General features: G+C 43.2%; 1 protein-coding gene across 6 annotated transcripts in view; it reads left to right on the top strand.

The window, feature by feature from the left end:
• The window catches only part of LOC133242143 (uncharacterized), a 487,229-nt gene that overhangs the window by 392,933 nt on the left and 73,562 nt on the right, over positions 1-20,734 (top strand). For 4 of the 6 annotated variants that reach the window (XR_009734787.1, XR_009734783.1, XR_009734781.1 and 1 more), the window contains one exon: positions 1,499-5,922. The gene's annotated coding sequence lies outside the window, so the exon portion shown is untranslated. The remainder of the gene's footprint in view (positions 1-1,498; positions 5,923-20,734) is intronic. The other 2 variants (XR_009734782.1, XR_009734785.1) reach the window with 2 other exon arrangements.

Genomic DNA, 20,734 nt, shown 5'->3' with positions numbered 1-20,734 from the left:
CAGCTGTGAGAAGTTAGTAAACACGTAGATGAGAACGGTCATGATGACAAAGTTAAAGCAATGAGATTGCCTCCCTACTGCAGAAAAACAGACATCTGCAGAGGACATCTTAGGCATTTCTTAATCTGAGAGTTGATGAAGCTCAGCTCATTGTCAGGTGAGGCAGTGAAACAACAGAAGCCCCTTTGAAGCACAGTCAGAATAAAGAGAAGTGTTCAGTTATCACCAAAACGTTTAAACAACATCACAAAAATGCTCGTCGCTGAAACCGTATAGAAAAGTCTAAAAAAAGGCTTCGGAAAAAAATCACTTGGGAAAGATACTTATATAAAAAGGTTTTCTGCATCCAGATAGCACTCAGAAAAAAATGGATTAGAAATACTGCATTCACAGTAGCACACAAAATAACTGCATTCCCAGGAGTAGAGTGACGTACAAGGACTGTGAATGAAAAATAAGAAGAAAGCCATCAAGCTAAAAAGAAAATTATGAAGTGCTGCACAAAACTGGATGCGTACATTGTCACGGAGGCGGCTCGATACTATAGAAATGTTGACACTCTCCAGGTCACTTTACAAAACTTCAAGCCAAATCCGTTGGCTGACTTTTCAAATTTATCCCATAGTGAAAGAGTAGCCAGAAAGATACCACAGAGAGAAATGGTGAGATAATAGAACATATAGGACTATACAATGAAAACAGTGGCCAACATGCTAGAGTAGAGAAGTTAAAAAAAGAAAAAACCAAGAGTATGATAACATGGAAGCTGGAGCTTGTAAAGCTAACATCCCAGATCACTCATGAAGAGACGGGTTCTTCTGATGAAAACTAGATGCCTATGTCACTCCACACAGCATTACAGGTAGACTTTTAAAACTGACATGTAGTAAACACCGCTGTTAACATCAGATCAGATCAGTCGCTCAGTCGTGTCCGACTCTTTGCGACCCCATGAATACACACACACGAAGAGAAAAAACCTAGGCGTGACTTCTGTAATGCTCTGTTGAGGAATGTGCTCTGAGCTATGGCAATTAGAAAGGAAAATGTGAAGGAAAACCTTGATATTGTATTTATTTTGCATGCAAAATGCACTACATAAAAATCCAAATGACAGTTACCTGGAAAGAAATGGTCATACATCAATAGGCAAGAAAAAAAAAAAAAGATATCTCTTATTGACCCCCTCAAAATAGCCTTCACAACTGTCTTAACAAAAATGAATTAAAGACATGAACAGGCAGTTTCCAGAATAAGAGAAAAATAATCAATAAATATATTAAAGAAAATAAAACCTCACTACTTATCATTCCTGCCAAAAAATTACTTTTTAAGATTTTGTCTTTTTTTCTGTTACTTTGGGAAAGATTTAACAAAGTAGTGATATCATATTTTTTTAAAGTGCTGAAAATGAAAACCTTCATACAATTTTGTATTATAAATTTATGAATATACTCAAAGTTATGTTATATTCACTCACTATATGTTAATTTTTAAGGTGAATATACTTCTTGATCCAACCAGTCCATCCTAAAGCAGATCAGCTCTGGGTGTTCATTGGAAGGACTGATGTTGAAGCTGAAACTCCAATCCTTTGGCCACTTGATGCAAAGAGCTGACTCATTGGAAAAGACCCTGATGCTGGGAAAGATTGAGGGCAGGAGGAGAAGGAGATGACAGAGGATGAAATGGTTTGATGGCATCATCAACTCAATGGACGTGGGTTTGGGTGAACTCTGGGACTTGGTGATGGACAGGGAGGCCTGGCGTGCTGCGGTTCATGGGGTCGCAAAGAGTCGGACACGGATGAGTGACTGACTGAACTGATACTTCTTGATAGTGTGATTTACTTCAAGAGGCCTGCTTTTATGAAAATATTTGGAAAAGTCCACAAAGAGCTGGAAAATATGAATAGATTTAAATGTGTGGAGTCCCAGATTCAGCCATTTATTTTTATAAAGCAAAAGGTGAACCCATGATTGTTCACAACAGAAAATTATTCAATAGCTTGCCTTACATTCATCCACTGGAGTAGCGTCCAGCACTTAAGGGTAACACTCGGGACATGGAGGATGCTGTGAAAAGATGTGAATAATATGTTGTTAAGTAAACATGTAATAAGATCCAGTGTGTGCAGAGATGTTCTGTTCCTCTCTCTCTCTCTGGGGGTAGAATTATGAGAGACTCTTGAGAGGGGTGGGCGTTTCGTTTAAAAATCTAACAACTTACCATTTTGTGCAAATCTGTTAACTTTGAGAACAAGGAAAGCAAGTCGTAATCGGCACAGTTCAAACCCAAGGAGCTGAGTCATTAAAAAATAATCTATTCTGCAAATGTCACTGGAGAGGCAAGATTTCTGTGAGCAACGTGGGCGGCTAAGACTCAGAAGTAGTATTTTTACTTGAGTACAGAAAAGGAAGGAACAGGGTCTCAAGTTGAGATAGAAGAGATGCCTCACGGAGAGAGAGTCAGCCTCAGTTCACTCGCCTCCTCCCGCTGCCTTAGGCTGAATGTGCTGGATTCCTGGAGATTAAATGGTCCGTCCTCCCCACGCCCTGCTCTTCAAGCAAGTCCTCCCCACGCCATGCCCTTCAAACAAGTCCTCCTTCACTGTTCAGCCCACAAAGAGGAGCGATTTACACCCATTAAGTCTCAGTTAAATGCCTTATGGGAAAGACAGATGGACACGTCTTCCCATCCCCTCCAAACAAATGCTGTTTTTGCATTCATATTCTTGCCATCAAAACATACTAGCATAATCCAGGACAAATCTTTGCGAAATGTCCTAATTTTTCTCTCATACTGAAAAATCCGTCTGTAAGATGTGGCGTGTGACTCAGAGATCTGACCATAGGGAGACGAAGGACCTACCTGGGGTCGGCTGTGTGAAGGTTGGCAATCTTCGAGAAAGAGCGTGGGTCTCTGCGGAAGCTGAGGTGTGACTGGTTCAGACATGGCCCATGCACATTTCATTAGGTGCCAAAGTTTCCTGAGTGTGGGGAGTCAGGTTTTCCTGGATTCCCGTGACATTTCTGAGTACCTTTAAATCCCTCGGTGTGAGTGTGTACATGTGTGTGTGTGACCTACACTGATGCATTTTCCATTCCTTACCATCAAACCGAGTCTCCCCCATGCATATTCACACGTTTGCAGCAAGGCTGGAAACAGCTGCTTTCTGGGACAACATGGAAAGCAGACAGCGGTAGATGACCTGAAATGTGCAAGTGTTAGTCCCTCAGTCGTGTCCGAGGCTTTGCGACCCTGTGGACTATAGCCTCACCAGGTTCCTCTGTCCATGGGGATTCTCCAGGCAAGAATCCTGGAGCAGGTGGCCATGCCCTCCTCCAGGGGATCTTCCCGACACAGGGATCGAACCCAGGTTCTCCCGCATGGCAGGCGGATTCTTTAGCATCTGAGCTGCCAGGGAAGCCCCCTGACCTGGGCCACAGTCAAACTGTCCATTTGGCTGGGTCAGTTCCAGCTCTTTCGGAGTGTGCCAAGTGCCATGGGACACAGCAGACCGTTACTAGTGAGGCGCCAGACTGAGCCGGGAAATGGATGGCATATGGCAGGTAGCCTATAGGATGTAGGTTTTGTGGTTTGTAACCAAATAGCATGTTTCATCTAATTTGTGACTGGTAATGGTGGAGAATTTTTTTTTTTTGAAGAAATGACTGATTCCACACAAAGTGTTTATTCAGTGAAATTCTACAGGATACTCACAGCAAGGGGCTTCCCTAGTAGCTAAGACGATAAAACATCCGCCTGGAATGCACTAGACCACGGTTCGATCCCTGGGTCGGGAAGATCCCCTCAAGGAGGGCATGGCCACCCACTCCAATATTCTGGTCTGGAGAATCCCATGGACAGAGGAGCCTGGTGGGCTATAGTCCATGGAGTCGCAGAGAGTCAGACATGACTGAGCAACTAACATACACACACGCACACACACACACACACACGCACACTCACAGCAAGCCAAATGATTGAAAGGTGATGCCGATAACTCTGGGTCAACTCATTTGATTATTTTCCCGGATGAAGATGTATGTCAGTGCCTGAAGCTGTTCTGATGCATCAAATCCCTGCTCTCAATTGGTTGGCTTGGACTTTTGTTTTATTCAGTTTAAATAGATTGGGAATAGGGAAAGGGGCTTTTGGATTTTTTTTTCCTGTTTCACTGAAGTCATTCTGGAGTAATAAAACCACAGCTTGAAACTGTGTTGTTTGGCTGCTGCAGGCCTCAGACAACCTGCATATCTCATGTACCTCATGGGACCTGCATGTCTTTATACAGTATTCAGATGGACGTCTGGGACTTTGAACCTACGTGTGCATGAAAAGTAGCTGACAGAGTTACGAGCAGTACCTTCTGTCATCTCAGCAAAATACCTATTTTTGCTCTTTCATGAAAATTATATGCACTTAATTGCTTACCAGTTGCTGATAAGCCAAAGGCTCTATGACATGAAAAATTTTTTATCCTGAAGTGAAGCCTTTCCCTCCTCCAGAGGACCTTCCCAACCCAAGGACTGAACCCAGGTCTCCTGCATTGCAGGTGGATTCTTTACCAGCTGAGCTACCAGGGAAGCCCAAGAATACTGGAGTGGGTAGCCTATCCCTTCTTCAGCAGATCTTCCTGACCCAGGAATCGAACTGGGGTCTCCTGCATTGCAGGCGGATTCCTTACCAACGGAGCTATCAGGGAAGCCCCCCTTTCTTAACATTGAAAATATTTTCTCTTAATATTGCAGGGTGATGGCAAGTTAGTTATATATATGTGTGTGTGTGTGTGTGTGTGTGTGTGTGTGTGTGTGTATTCCTGCAAGCTGAAAAGTGTTAAAGCATTTTGCAAAGCTACATCATGCAGAGATTAGCTATCACTAACGTAAGCACGCATTTGAGACTTGAGTATTAATTTCCTTGTTCACATATCTTAAAATGTATCCTCAGCAATACCTATCATAAGGCTGCAGTGTTAGTTTAGAGAGAGAGTGGGGAAAGGTGGTGGAGCGTCTTAAAATAGTTTGGCTGCTTCTTTTTCATTAGTTGATAAATGTGTGTTAATTGTGAATGGATGATTATCCATTGGTTAAATAGGACACCAGGCAGATTTTACTTCTCACGATAACTGTGTCTCCTCCATCTTAGATTTCAAGAACCAGACTTTGATAAGAGTCTTTGGATTTTTCACCAGTAATTCTGTAATTCTGTAAATTTAACTGACTGTGTTTCAGGTAGAGTATAAATGTTTTAACTTTCAGCACTTTCCCTACCCTTCACAATGACATGACCATAAGGACACATGGAGGTAATTGCCACTGTGACATTTGGAATTTTATTCTGACCTACATAATTATACAGAAGGTTTTAAGAACCATAGGAAAAAGGCAAGCCCAGTGTGGGGGTTGAGGTGGGGGGAACCAAGGGATATTACAGACCATTTTCAGAATTATGAATTGCATATAGAACGCTAATTAAAGAAATGTTTAAATTAAAAAGATACAGTAGAATTAAAAAGAGGTGAACAAAAACAGGTAGCATTTTAAAGTCAGCAAAGAGACAAGTAGCATGCGGTATTAGAAAGAGAGAGGAAGTGGTGCTAATATTTGTAGGCATCATTAGCAGTAACGCAAAATAACAAGGCATTTGCAGAGCATCAGTAGGGAGAAGACCATTCTTGAATTTTGCACCCTTGGGATAAACAGTTCAGTTAACTTTTTATTTTTTTTATTTTTTCAGAAATTGTATCACAGTCACACCAGGTAAATAGACAAGAAATTCTTTTCAGTGCTGTTTTGTAAAAGCACGATAGTAAACTACCCAAGAGACCAGCATTATAGTACTTGTTAAAGAAATCATATATCAACATAAAGAGCTGCCAAGAATTGCCAGGACGGTGCTGTAGCTCCATTGTTTACAGTAAGTTATTTATTATGTTTTTAAATTTTACAATAAAGTAGGACACTGAATTGAGCATGGAACAGCAAATTAAACAGCTAGAAAATCAGGACTTCCCTGGTGGACCAGTGGTTAAGACTTCGCCTTCCCAGCTGGAGGGGAGCAGATTTGATCCCTGGTCAGGAAGGTGAGATCCCATATCCTTTTGGCCAAAAAAAACCAAAACATAAAACAGAAGCAATAATGTAACAAGCTCAATAAAGACTTTAAACAACCAGAAAATGTGTGCATTTAGTGCAGTCGTGCATACAACCTGGGCATAAAAGCATACAGTGTACCTCAGGCATGGTAGGGGCTTCGCTGGTGGCTCAGCTGATAAAGAATTGCCCTGCAATGCGAGAGACCTGGGTTGCAAGAGACCTGGGTTCTATCCCTGGGTTGGGAAGATCCCCTGGAGACGGAAACAGCCACCCACTCCAGTATTCTGGCCTGGAGAATTCCGTGGACTGTATAGTCCATGGGGTCTCAAAGGGTTGGACACGACTGAGCGACTTTCACTTCACTTAGGCATGTTATGTTTCTTTGAAGGGACAGATAAATTGTGTGTGTGTCGGGGGGGTGGTGGTTAAAGATTCGAAGACCAAGGTTTTCTTTACATAAATCTTAAAAAAATTTTTTAATTAATTTAAACTTTTCAATATTTTATTTTATCGAAGTATCATTGATTTATAATAATCATATTAGTTTCAGATATACATCAAAGTGATTCAGTTATGTATATGTGCTTGTGCATATACATGTTCAGACTCTTTTCCATTATAGTTTATTATAAGGTACTGAGTATGATTTGGTGTGCTATACAGTAATTCCTTGTTCCATATCTATTTTATCTGCAGTAAAGTATATCTTTTAATGCCAAACTTCTGATTTATCCCTTCACCTACCCTTTCCCCTTTGGTGACCAAGAGTTTGTCTTCTGTGTATTTGAGTCTATTTCTGCTTCGTAAATAAGTTCATCTGTAGTATTTTTTAAAATTCCACGTGTAAGTGATACATAATATTTGTCTTTCTTGGTCCGACTTACTTGGTTAAGTATGATATTCTCTAGGTCTGTCTGTGTTGCTGCAAATGGCATTTATTTGTTATTTTTCATGGCTGAGTAGTATTTCACTGTGTGTGTGTGTGTGTGTGTGTGTGTGTGTGTGTGTTCGCACACTACATCTTCTTTATCCATTCATCTGTCGATGGGTACGTAGGTTGCACCCATGCCTCAACTATTGTAAACAGTGCTGCTATGAACATACGGGTGTGTGCATGCTTTTGAGTTGGAGTTTTCTTTGGATATACGCCCAGGAGTGAGATTGCTGGATCATACGGTAACTCCGTTTTTAGCTTTTTAGGGAACCTCCACACCGTTCTCCATCATGGTTGTACCGATTTACTTTCCCATCAACAGTATAGGAGGATTCCCTTTTCTCCACATCCTCTCCAGCATTTGTAGACTTTTAAATAATGGCCAGCCTGAGCAGTGTGAGGTGCTAATACTCACATTTTTGATTCGCATTTCTCTAATAATTAGCAGTATTGATCACCTTTTCACCTATGTTGGCTGTCGGTATATCTTCTTTGGAGAAATGTCTGAGTCAGTCTTCTTCCCATAAAATTAATTGAACTTGTGGATTCATTTACAAAATCACACGCAGCGTGTTTTCAGTATTTTTATCAGAAACTCAAAATTGTAGAAACGTCTTATGGAACTCTCCAGCTCACCTTGTCGCATCTGCAAAAGTATGATAGAAGCTCAGTCATGGTCTCTGCATCCCTGGGGAAAGTGCAGAGCGTTATCTGGCTGTGGTTTTTCAGTTTGTACCATGTAAACCGAGTGTCACTGTGTAGGATTATAAGTTATAATATAATTATGATTATAAGTGACATTCACTTAAGTCACTGAAGCTTTCACTTCATCACATGAAACAGGAGACTGTTGCCTCTCAAAATATTTTAAAGAAACATTGTATGCCCACGAATTTGTAAACTAGAACCACAGTGCTCACGAGCATATCTCTTTTACGTAAGACTGAGTGTGTAGGCGAGTATCTGTCCTCAGTGGCAGAGTTTTCTTGTTTTTATCCCTTCCTTTGATGTAGTAGAGAGTGGACGGCCACGCTTCCCTCTCTGTGGTCTCAGCCTGCTGGCTGTGAGCGCCTCCTGTGCCTGGAATGACTCACGCAGACAGATGAGCGTCTTTGAGTCTCACGTGGCATCACCAGGCTCACAGCCACAATTGCGTTTCACGACCAAAGGGAGCACTTCAGTGGCGTTGCCTGTGTTCGCCCTCTTTCACAGCCAGACCTTTTCTTAGCTTATGTGATGGACCAACCCACTGTGTGAAATGAGCTGGCTCCACCCGGCATCTGGTCGACTTGCTAAAATGCACGCTAAGTCGTGTCCAACTCTTTGTGACCCCATGGACAGCAGCCCGCCAGGCTCCTCTGTCCGTGGAGTTTTCCCAGCAAGAAGACTGGAGTGGGTTGCCATTTCTTCCTCCAGGGGAATCTTCCCCACCCAGTGATCAAACCCGTATCTCCCGCATTGTGTGTGGATTCTTTCTCATCTGGTCCACCAGGCAAGCAGCATCCATGTTATCTCCTTTAAAAAGTAAATGGTAGGAATAAATTTAGTAGAAAGCTGGAGGTTGGCCTAGTGCTAATGTAGCCACTAGGGTCTATTACGAAATCTGAGAGTAGATTTCAGAACAACGTCCTGGCCAGGCTTAAAACCTAGATGAAGGTTGGAAAGATACATGTGGCTTGGCAATGCTCTCTTGAAATGAACTTAATGTTGTTTTATTACTTCTAAGAAATTTTGAAAAAAAAAAATACAGGACTAGCTATTGACAATCGCCATCTGCTGTATGGCCTCTCTTGTTTACGGATTTGTTGCTTTGGATTTGTTCTGTATTTATAAAAATCCATCAATGTATTTGGAGCTTTCTGGGTGGCTCGGTGGTAAAGAATGTGCCTGCCAGTGCAGGAGACCCGAGCTCTACCTCTGGGTCAGGAAGATCCCCTGGAGGAGGGCACGGCAACCCACTCCAGTATTCTTGCCTGGAGAATCCCATGGACAGAGGAGCCTGGCAGGCTGCAGTCCATGAGGTCGAAAAAGAATTCAGCAACAACTTAGTGAGTAAACAACAACAAAATAAATTTATTTTTAAATTTTACGCAATCATACCCCTGTGAAACATTTTAATATTTGCATAACAAGCCATCTTATGTTTTACTTACTTACTTTTTGTATTTCTGGACATTTTTCTCTTTTTTACTAACAATTCCTATTTTCAGTAACATTTTGGCAATTTTTTTTTATGCTTGTTGATATTTGTTAATATTTGTTATGATTATATGTTTTAGGTTTAATATCTTCAGGATAGATTTCCAAATGTGAAGTTGTCCAATAAAGGGCATTCTCATATTCTACGTATCTGACATGTAATGCCAGAAACCTTACCAAAGTAGCCTTTAGATCCACTGCAGACACTCAAACAAGAGACAGTCTTAACTTCTAAAAGGGATTGCCTGTTTACCTGATTGAAAACCTGGTATTTTTTTTTTTGTAACAGTGTGTGGTTCTTTTGATACATTTCTAAAGTCATTCTATTGAAGTATAACTGACATGTAAAAAAAACTGTGATTATTTAACGTACACAGCTTGCTAACATTGGTGTTTGTGTGTGTTAAGACTACTTCACATAAGATGTAGCTCTTGGAATATTGAAGGATACACTGGAGTTTTGTTTTTTGGCTCCATTGAGTCTTTGTTGCTGTGTGTGGGCTTTCTCTAATTACAGCAAGTCCATTCTCTTTGGCCAACCCAACAGACATTTCAATGATACATGATCTAAGATCCCTTTGGAATCATGTCTTCGATTTTTTTCCTTAAGGATTAAGACATGTTCCTTTACAAACTTGTTTTAAACGAATCTTATGGAGGTGGCTTAGAGATTCTGAAAGTTATCATAAGCTGTATGGACACTATTACCTTAATGGGAAAGAGTAGGAAACACTATCAACAAAAACAAGGTTTTAATATCAAGAAATAGAGCGGTTATATTTTTACAAGAAATAGAGCCATTTAACTGCATTTTAAATAGAGTGAGTGATTAGGAATGAATCTGGTTCACAAACCTGAACTGTGGAGATAATAGTGCTTGTTAGGAGCCCACCTGGCTGTTCCCTGGTGGCTCAGATGGTGAAGAACCCTCCTGCAATGCAGGAGATGGGGGGTTCGATCCCTGGTTCGGGAAGATCCCCTGGAGGAGGGCATGGCAACCCACTCCAGTATTCTTGCCTGGAGAATCCGAGGGACAGAGGAGTCTGGCGGGCTACAATCCATAGAGTTGCAAGAGTCAGACGCGACTGAGTGACTGAGCACACGCAATTGCCCGTTCCATCCGTATGCGGTGCCAAACTCCTGCTGGAATTTGACCTTCTCTGTTCTCATGGCAGTTCCTGGTTGGAGCTCAAGAGGCACTCAGTGAAGGGTCTCTCCTCTGCCAGTCCCCATGCTCGCGTTGCTGCAGCCAGCTCCTGGAGCTCTGCATGTCTGATGTCTCCCAGACCTCCTTGGGGTTCCTGCCATGGTTCGCTTTAGACCCCGGAGAGGTGACTTCTCCTTCCGTTGCATGCGTTTTCTTGTGTTCTCAGTAACAGCAAACAGATGCCAGTGCGGCGAATCTCTACAGGCCATAAATTCTACAGAGAACACATTCCTTTTTTTTTTCTTCCTGGCCTTCCCTAGGAAGGGCTGCGAGGGTTTCCAGACATGTGGGCCCTTGTTCAGAGGCACGATCCCTGAGCCCCGTGCAGTCCTCAGCGAGAGAGCCAAGCCCACCCCCAAAATGGTACACCTGTTTAGACCATCTGCTGGGCCCAAACAGGATGCATTTGTTCTTGCACTTCATTGACACGAACAGAGCTCATGTGGTTGGAGCCAAATTCTGCAGACAAGGCCTCTGGGGGTGGGGGTAGGGGGTCATTGTGCCCACCCCAACTGACCTGCCCAATTAGGGCACATTTGTGTGCCCAAGTCCTTCAGAAATCTGCTACCATGACCTCCTGCTTCCCCAGTGGAAAAGAATCCACCTGCCAGTCACTGGTCTGGGAAGACCCCCTGGAGAAGCACATGGCAACCCACTCCAGTATTCTTGCCTGAAAATCCCATGAACAGAGGAGCCTGGTGGGCTTCAGTCCATGGGGTCACAAAGAGTCAGACACGACTGAGCAACTGAACAGCAGCAGCAGCAATCCGCTTATTTTCAGATATCAAGAAACAAAAGCTTCTTCACATAGAGTGGCCCATCTTCTGAGACCACTGAAACATGGTGGACACAACCCTAAAGTCTCTTTACAGACACTCAGCTGTTCAGTTCAGTTCAGTTCAGTCTCTCAGTCGTGTCCGACTCTTTGTGACCCCATGGACCGCAGCACACCAGGCCTCCCTGTCCATCACCAACTCCTGGAGTCCACCCAAACCCATGTCCATTGAGTCAGTGATGCCATCCAGCCATCTCATCCTCTGTCGGCCCCTTCTCCTCCTGCCCTCAATCTTTCCCAGCATCAGGGTCTTTTCAAATGAGTCAGCTCTTCACATCAGGTGGCCAAAGTATTGGAGTTTCAGCTTCAACATCAGTCCTTCCAATGAAGATTCAAGACTGATTTCCTTTAGGAAGGACTGGTTGGATCTCCTTGCAGTCCAAGGGACTGTCAAGAGTCTTTTCCAACACTGCTGTTCAAAAGCATCAATTCCTCGGCGCTCAGCTTTCTTTATCGTCCAACTCTCACATCTATACATGACCACTGCAAAAACCACAGCCTTGACTAGACGGACCTTTGTTGACAAAGTAATGTCTCTGGTTTTCAATATGCTGTCTAGGTTGGTCATAACTTTCCTTCCAAGGAGTAAGCGTCTTTTAATTTCATGGCTGTTAAATAACATCCATTTGGAGAAGGATGTATTGTCTGTATCCTAAGTGGACAATTTTTAAGGGTCTTTTTATTTTATTATTTTTTTAATTTTATTTAACTTTACAATATTGTATTGGTTTTGCCATATTTCAAAATGAATCTGCCACAGGTATACATGTGTCCCCATCCTGAACCCTCCTCCCTCCTCCCTAAGGGTCTTTTTAATGCTAAAAAAAAAAAAAAAAAAAGGATCAGGCCTAATCGTATGGTGGTGTAAGGCCATTGTGTAACTGTTTGAGAATAACCAGCCTTTTCAACCATTCATTTATGAGGTCAGACACTTGAACCAGCTGTCACCAACCTGTTTTGGCAACAGGGACTGGTTTTGTGGAAGATAGTTTTTCCACAGACGGGGGCTGAGGGGGCTGGTTTTCAGATGATTCAAACATGTTATATTTATTGTGTATTTTATTTCTGTTCCCTGGAGAAGGAAATGGCAACCCAGTCCAGTATTCCTGCCTGGAGAATCCCATGGACAGAGGAGCCTGGTGGGCTACGGTCCACGGGGTCACAAAGGGTCAGATACGAATAAGTGACTTTTTCTTTTTCTTTCTTCATTTCATTTAGTATTACATCAATTCCATCACAGATCATCCAGGGTTAGATCCCAGAGACTGGGGACTCCTGACAAGCTGTCAGTGAGACAAAGTGGCTACTTGGCTTACCCTGCCCTCCAGACTCGAAATCTTTATCCTCCAGACTCGAACTCTTTACCGTTGTATGTTGCCGTTGCTGTTTAGTTGCTAAGTTGTGTCTGACTATCTGTGACCCCATGGACTGTAGCCCTCCCAGGCTCCTCTGTCCATGGGATTCTTCAGGCAAGAGTACTGGAGTGGGTTGCCCTTCCCTTCTCCAGGGCATCTTTCTGACCCAGGGATCCAACCCACATCTCCTGCTTTGGCAGGCAGATTCTTTAGCACGTGAGCCATCAGGGAAGCCCAGACACATGTATATATCATTACCTTTATTCTTAAAGGGGCTTCCCTTGGGGCTCAGACGGTAAAGCGTCTGCCTACAATGCAGGAGACCCGGATTCAATACCTGGGTTGGGAAGTTCCCCTGGAGAAGGAAATGGCAACTCACTTCAGTATTCTTGCCTGGAAAATCCCATGGATGGAGGAGTCCCGTAGACTACAGTCCATGGAGTCCCAAAGAGTTGGACAGAATTGAGCCACTTCACTTCACTTCAGTTTTATTCTTAAGAAAGGAAGGAAGCTTTTGGTAAAGTCCTGTATCTTGAGCAAACAATCCTATTTCACGACTTTTTTCCTCTTACAGGATTTAATCAATACTCTTCTTTACATTTTACTGGCCTTCTGCTGGGGCTTTTGCTTAAAGGAGTATTTAGAGTAGGCTTGAGGTCTCAAGCCTTATAAGCATTATGAGTAGAACTAATTATTCATGACAAAATTCTGTAATGAGCAGAACTCATTATTCATGACAAAATTCGGTAATGTCAGACCTATGGTTCTGCGATGCCTAAAAATTATGCACTTCTGGGAAACAAGGCTAATAAATGAGGCATGTGGGCTTGATGGGCCTGCCTGTGTCAAGTTGAAGCTATTAGTTCAGACTCTGCTACAGTGTTGCCCTCATTTCTTTGATATTTTGAAGACATTGCTATGATCACAGAAATCAACAACTGCTTTTCAAATATGATGTTATCTCATTTAATAATTTTGTTTCTTAAGTAATAATTATGTAAAAATCTGCTTACATAAAAATGTTAGGAGTTAAGGGTCTTAAAAGCTACTTTTAATTATTGATAATAAATTATTACTGATAATACTAAATATTACTCTAAATATTACAGTAAAATATTACTGATAATAATAATTACCGATAATAATTTTACTGATAAAAATAATCACTGATATAATTATTATTATATTTTCCAAGATTTAATTAATCAATTAAATTACATGGCTACTTGTGAATATAGGACACTCCCAAAAGTTACATTGTGTATTTTTAAAACATTTTTATTTTATGTTTAAGTTCAGCCAATTAACAATGTTAAGATGGTTTCAGGTGCACAGTGAAAGGAGTCAGCAATACAGGTACATGGATCCATCCTCCCCCAGACTCCCCTCCTGTCCAGGCCACCACGTGACACTGAGCAGAGTTCTCTGTGCTGTCCAGCAGGTCCTTGTTGGCTCTCCATGTGAAACACAGCAGTGTGTCCATGTCCATCGCAAACTCCCTGATTATCCCTTCCCCCATCCTTCCCCCAGGTGACCATAAGGTTATTAGAGTATTGAGCAGAGTTCTCTGTGCTGGATAGCAGGTCCTTGTTGGTTCTCCATGTGAAACACAGCAGTGTGTCCATGTCCATCCCACACTCCCTAACTATCCCTTCCCCCCATCCTTCCCACCTGACAACCGTAAGTTCATTCTCTTAAGTCTGTGAGTCTATTTTTTTTTTCTATTTTTGAAATTTTAAAGATACATATTTAAAATTATATAAAATAAATTTGTATAAAATTATCTCTTAAGTTTATATAAAAATGAGAACTTTTAATTTGTAAACTGCTGTGTCGGTTTCTGCCATGCAGCCCTCAGTTCAGCCATAATTACGCAGACATCCTGCCTCCCTCCAGCCCCCGATCCCATCCCTGCAGGTCATCACAGAGTAGCAGAGCGAGCTTCCTGGGCCTCATAGCAGCTTCTCACCAGCGCTCCATCCTACACCTGATGGTTCACACGTGGTGGTGGTATTTTCCTCATTTGTCCCACTCTTTCCCTCCCTCTCTGTGTCCACAAGTCCCTTTTCTGCACCTGCATCTCACTTCCCTAATGGCAACCCACTCCAGTGTTCTTGCCTGGAGAATCCCAGGGACGGGGCATCCTGGTGGGCTGCCGTCTATGGGGTCCCACAGAGTTGGACGGACACATTAATTATATGCATTAATATACAATATTTTTCTTTCTGACATTCTCTGTGTAACAGGCTCCTGTTTTGGAAGTTCATTTGTATCACTTCTTTTTAGATTCTGCATCTAAGGACTATCATACGATATTTGTCTTTCTCTCTCTGACTCTATTTCACTCAGTGTGACAATGTGGTTGCTCAGTCTAGTTTATATGAGAAGATATTTTACATTAACTGTACTCTGCTATTGAATTTTAGTAGCTGTCAAAAGGGCATGAAAATGCGTAAGATTCTGATGTGAATTCTCCTTTCTTCCTGTGATCCTGTGTAATATGTGTTGTACTTACATAATTCCTGCAACTCTAATCAAAACATTTGGAAGGAGGTGTGGGCCCTAGAACACAGAAATGATTAAACAACATTAGAAAAAACGGAGTAACTGTGAAACAAAGTTGAAATATTTTCCAAAAGCAACAATTGAAAGTATTAGCAATTATTGAAAGTATTCCCAAGAGATTACAGAAGCTGGTAAATGTACGTTTAAGTTCCAGAAGTATTTCCAAAGATGGATAAGAAAGTACGATATGATAAAGGTGGAATCTTCATCAGTGGAAACGGGTGATGTTGACCAGTAAATGGATTTGAGGCGTCTGGCTATTTTGAAAACAAAGTTATGTGTTACCTCATAATATACAATATATACACAATATACAAAAAAATATACAATAATATCTAGATGGGGTAAAGATTCAAAAGTTATCCATTGACAGAGGAATGGATAAAGCAGCTATTGTATATACACACAGTGGAATATTCAGTTCATTTCAGTTCAGTTCAGTCACTCAGTCGTGTCCGACTCTTTGCGACCCCATGAATCGCAGCACGCCAGGCCTCCCTGTCCATCACCAACTCCCGGAGTTCACCCAAACTCATGTCCATCAAGTTGGTGATGCCATCCAGCCATCTCATCCTCTGTTGTCCCCTTCTCCTCCTGCCCCCAATCCCTCCCAGCATCAGAGCCTTTTCCAATGAGTCAACTCTTCGCATGAGGTGGCCAAAGGACTGGAGTTTCAGTTTTAGCATCAGTCCTTCCAAAGAACACCCAGGACTGATCTCCTTTAGAATGGACTGGTTGGATCTCCTTGCAGTCCAAGGGACTCTCAAGAGTCTTCTCCGACTCAGCCATAAAAGGATCGATTTTTGTGTCAGTTTTAATGAGGTGGATGAACATAGAATCTATTATACTGAGTGACATAAGTCACAAAGAGAAAAACAAAAATCATATATTAACACATATATATGGAGTTTAGACGAGAAGGAAATGGCACCCCACTCCAGTATTCTTGCCTGGAGAATCCCATGGACAGAGGAGCCTGGTGGGCTACAGTCCATGGGGTTGCATAGAGTCGGACACAAGTAAAGCAACTTTGCACGCACACATGGAGTTTAGAAAGATGGTACTCACGAACCTATCTACACGGTGGCAAGGGAGATGCCAACAGAGAAAACAGAGCTGTGGACACAGTGGGGGAAGGAGAGAGTGGGATGAGTTGAGAGAGTAGTGTTGACATATACGCGCTCCTGGGTGTGAATTAGACAGCTGGTGGGAGCTGCTTTTTAACACAAGGAGCTCAGCTCGGTGCTCTGTGATGACCTAAGGGGGCTGGGATGGGGGCTGGGAGGATGGCAGGGAGGTCAAGAGGGAGGAGATACATGTGTGCTTACAACCAAATCGTGTTCTGTGTGGCAGAAACCAACACGACATCATAAAGCAATTGTCCTCCAATTAAATGCTAAAATTATAAAGAAGGACAAGGGAAGTGGAAGCTCAGAGGTAAAACCAGGTGGGGAATGCTTGGGAGACATCCTGGGGGATTCCCCGCCTATCCACCCCAAGGATCAGCTGTTCCTTTTGTCGAGAGTGATAACATAATGAATCCCTGGTATAACTGAGAATGTTCACTCCTGCCTACACTCATGTCTCCTGTGCATCTCCCAATGACAAGTTGTTTCCTCTCCACAAGCCACTGGAAATATAAGCTGCACTGGCTTCTCAGACAAGCAGCCACCCTCTTGGGTTCCCCGTCAGAGCAAACCCCGTGTTGTTCTGTAGCCCTCCCCTTGCTCCTCGTGTCTCAGGCAACTACTACAATCTCCCCTCGCCCACTTATGCCTCCTTTTTCATGGTGATGGACAGGGGGGCCTGGCGTGCTGCCGTCTGTGCGGTTGCCAAGACTCAGACACGACTGAGCGATTGAACTGAAGTGATGCGATAGGCGTGTGTGTGCTCAGTCGTGTCTGACTCTTTGCGGCCCCATGGACTGTAGCCCGCCAGGCTCCTTTGTCCATGGGATTTCCCCAGCCAGAGTAACAGAGTGGGTTCCCGCCCCCAAGGGATCTTCCCCACCCAGGGGTCGAACCCACGTCTCTTGCAGCCGCTGCGTTGGCAGGCGGGTTCTTTACCACTAGTGCCACCTGGGAAGCCCCGTGGGATAAATAGATTCCGTTTTCAAAATACTAATAGCCAGTTCTTTCTTTTTTTTTTTTTTTTAAACCGGATTCCATTTTTCTCACCTCATTTTGTGTGTGGGGTTTGCATGTTGCACATCCCAAAAGCATAGACTGTCCCATGTTAAACTGGAAGCACTGTATTACACCATTTAATGTTTCTATTACAATGTAACCAATGCATGTTAATAACGAAAATGCATTTGCAGTGATCAACATGCATGAGAGTTCAAAAGATTCCCCCCAGAAAATACATACTGAACCCTTCTTCAGGGGACACACATCTTTTCATTTCATTTATTAACAGATTGTATAGAGTTTTCTTTTGTTCCTCTCTTTTTGAAAAACAAAAAACAGCTTCGGAAGTAAAATGACCCAGCCTGGGAGGCAGCACTGTGGAAACGGAAGCATTGTTCGATGCTTATTTGCTTGGTTCTCTGTGGTGCAATTTGGCTGGGAGGATACGCGCGTAGGCTCTTGTTTGATTGTGGACTCTTTAATGTGAATTTGATTGTAAAGCCCGGAAGGCCTGTCTCAGGCTTTTGTGTCTGTTTTCTAAAAATATATATATAGATACCATCACAGCGGCTTATTTATTGACAGACCAGTGCACCAAGGGGAATTTCTGACCCAGGTCATACCAGCCCGCAGAGGTCTGTAGCGCAATTAGGTCAAACCCTGTTTTGATTAACCCGAAATCATTTCAGCATCGCTCCAACTTTTCCCCTAAATTGCTGTCGTCCTCAGTGGACTTGTGGACTCTGGTAGCTGCTCCAAGGTTTTTAACAGGATCCCATCATCGTGATTCCCCAATTGTATTTCAGAAACGCAGGTTTCCTGGTTTAAAATTAAATGTCATTCTTGGAGGCACTGCTGGTTGGCATGTGTACGCAAAAACGTACGCACGCACTCAATTAATTAATGGTTAATCTGGAAGTTTTCATGTGTCCTAGCCGACGAGAAATTAAGTTTTGTAAACAGAGCAGAAGGCTTGTTGTTCCTGATGGTTGGGGAGGTCAGCTTAAGTGGCAATATTTGTAAACAGAGCCATGCAGATATGTGTTAGTAAAATCAGAGCCTTGATTTTTACGCAGGGTTCATTCCAGGACCTTTGCATATTTCCACATTAATGAACACTGCTCTAAGGTTTGGGCTTCCCTGGTGGCTCAGACAGTAAAGAATCCATCTGCAGTGCAGGAGACCTCGGTTCGATCCCTGGGTCAGGAAGATCCCCTGGAGACAGGAATAGACTACCCACTCCAGTGTTCTTGGGCTTCTCTGGTGGCTCAGCTGGTAAAGAATCCACCTGCAATGTGTGAGACCTGGGTTCAGTCCCTGGGTGGGGAAGGTCCTCTGGAGAAGGGAAAGCCTACCCACTCCGGTATTCTGGCCTGGAGAATCCCATGGACAGAGGAGCCTGGAGGCGTTGCAGTCCATGGATTCTGAGTCGGACACGACCGAGGGACTGACACTTTCACTAGAAGGCCTACTTTGACCCACAGACTTGCTGAGCATACTCTCAATGTCTGTGTCGGTATTTGGACGGTAAAGGTAGGTTAACTCAAGATGTTGCAGAAGAAAAACAGCTCTTACATTACAATGATGAGTAGGGAAGCAAAAAAAAAAAAAAGGGAAGGAAAAGCCATGCCAACCCCATGAAGGAAGCCTGAAGTCTTGCTAGCATCATCAGGAAGCCGCAGACCAGAGTCTGAATTGCTACGTCAGCAGAATTCAGACTCGCTTCAGGCTGTGGGACTGCCGAGGTCCCTCATTAACCCACCATTGAGCACCGGTGTCCAGCAGGGCTGTTTGTCCAAGCTGCCTGGGAGTCCGGCTTCCCACGCAGCACCAGAGCAATTATCCCTCCTGCCCTTCCTGGGTCCACCGTAACAAACGTAAACCCAGAGACTTCTAATAAAGAGTGGGATTCACAGACACAGCAGGGCATTAGGGAACCAAAGGGGCATCTCTCCCTGTCCCGAGCTTGGCTCCGTCTCTGGTCTCCTTTGTGGGTAGAGCATTATATGCAGTAAACAAACACAGCCTCCTCCCTTTGATCCATGGTGACTGGCCATCAGTCCATTCGCTTTCGGTGTAGTAGAGAAATACTGCAATTCAAAAATGCTGAGAACCTGCCCCGTACGGGAGGAGTAGCAGGTTAAGAGATCTTCGTGGTTAAAACCGCTGAATGCTGGCGTTAGATGGTTGAAACATTCATCCGTTATGCAGGTTCCTGGTGGGTCTCTGACGCGTGTTGTCACAAAGCATGGAGGGGATACTGCCCAGCTTCCCAGCCAACCCTCCCCAAGTGTGCCTGTCTGCCTGATTCTTGATTGAAAGCGTGCGAAATGTGCATCTGAGAATTGGGGGAAAAGGTTTTCAGACGACAAAGGACATGGGCAACTCCTTTCTGAACAGATATAGGCTCTGTGTGTTTCTCAAGGGTTGCATTCTGCTTTTATTTTTAATTGCTTCTTTAAAAAATTACTTTGTTGATTTTATTTTATTGGTTTGGCCGAGTTGGGTGTCAGTTGCAGCTCATGGGATCTTTGTTGTATCACGTGGGCTTTTTACTTGGGCCACAGGGGCTCTGTAGTCGGGGTGCAAGGCCCTCAACTACTCTGATGCACATAGGATCTTGGTTCCCTGACCAGGGATCGACCCTGTGTGCCCAGCGTTGCAGGGCAGATTCTTAACCGTTGGACCACCAGGACAGTCTCTGGATTCTACTTCCAATTTAAGTACGCAACATTGTCTGAAAGATCCATCCATGGCTTGGACGATTAGTCATGTACTGATACTAACATACGTATCTCTGAAATGAATCTACTTCTGAAAGTTCAGTCTTCATTTTGGCCGCTTCAGTGACCTCAGGAACGTTTTATGTATCTGAATGTCCATTCATTCCTTAATATGTTGCCATCTTATGATTCATATCCAGGTTTTATACAGTTATTTCTTCTGTCTTTTGTCCTATTTCGGTTTCATCGTATTTAATATGTTTCAATGAAACGTTAACATCGTAAACATGAAAAAATTAATTGTATGTTAACTCTCGAAGTTACCCCTTATCTGTGCCCATCTAAAAGATTCAGATCTATTTTTAATCTTCAGATCCCTTCCTGACATCCTCAAATAACTGATAAAGATCAGCCGCTTTTGAATGATGTGCATTTTTTGTACGTCGTTCCTTCACTTTATGGCTCACAGACGGCAGAACATGAGAAATGCACACATTTCAACAGTAATTAAAATCAGAGTCCTCTGCCCTGGGCCGTTTCCTGCTGATGTATTGGTTGTGATGAGGCGTTCATACGTCTGTGCTGTTGCACTGGGTCAGCTCAAATCACGAGAGAGCAATGACAGGTCCCATGCATCTGGCAGGAGGCTTAGAGGCATCTCCTGAGATGTAGCATCGTCTCATGGT

This window comes from Bos javanicus, chromosome X, assembly GCF_032452875.1.
Source record: "Bos javanicus breed banteng chromosome X, ARS-OSU_banteng_1.0, whole genome shotgun sequence".
In the NCBI taxonomy this organism is placed as follows: Eukaryota; Metazoa; Chordata; class Mammalia; order Artiodactyla; family Bovidae; genus Bos; species Bos javanicus.
This window is presented reverse-complemented; position numbering and strand designations above follow the sequence as displayed.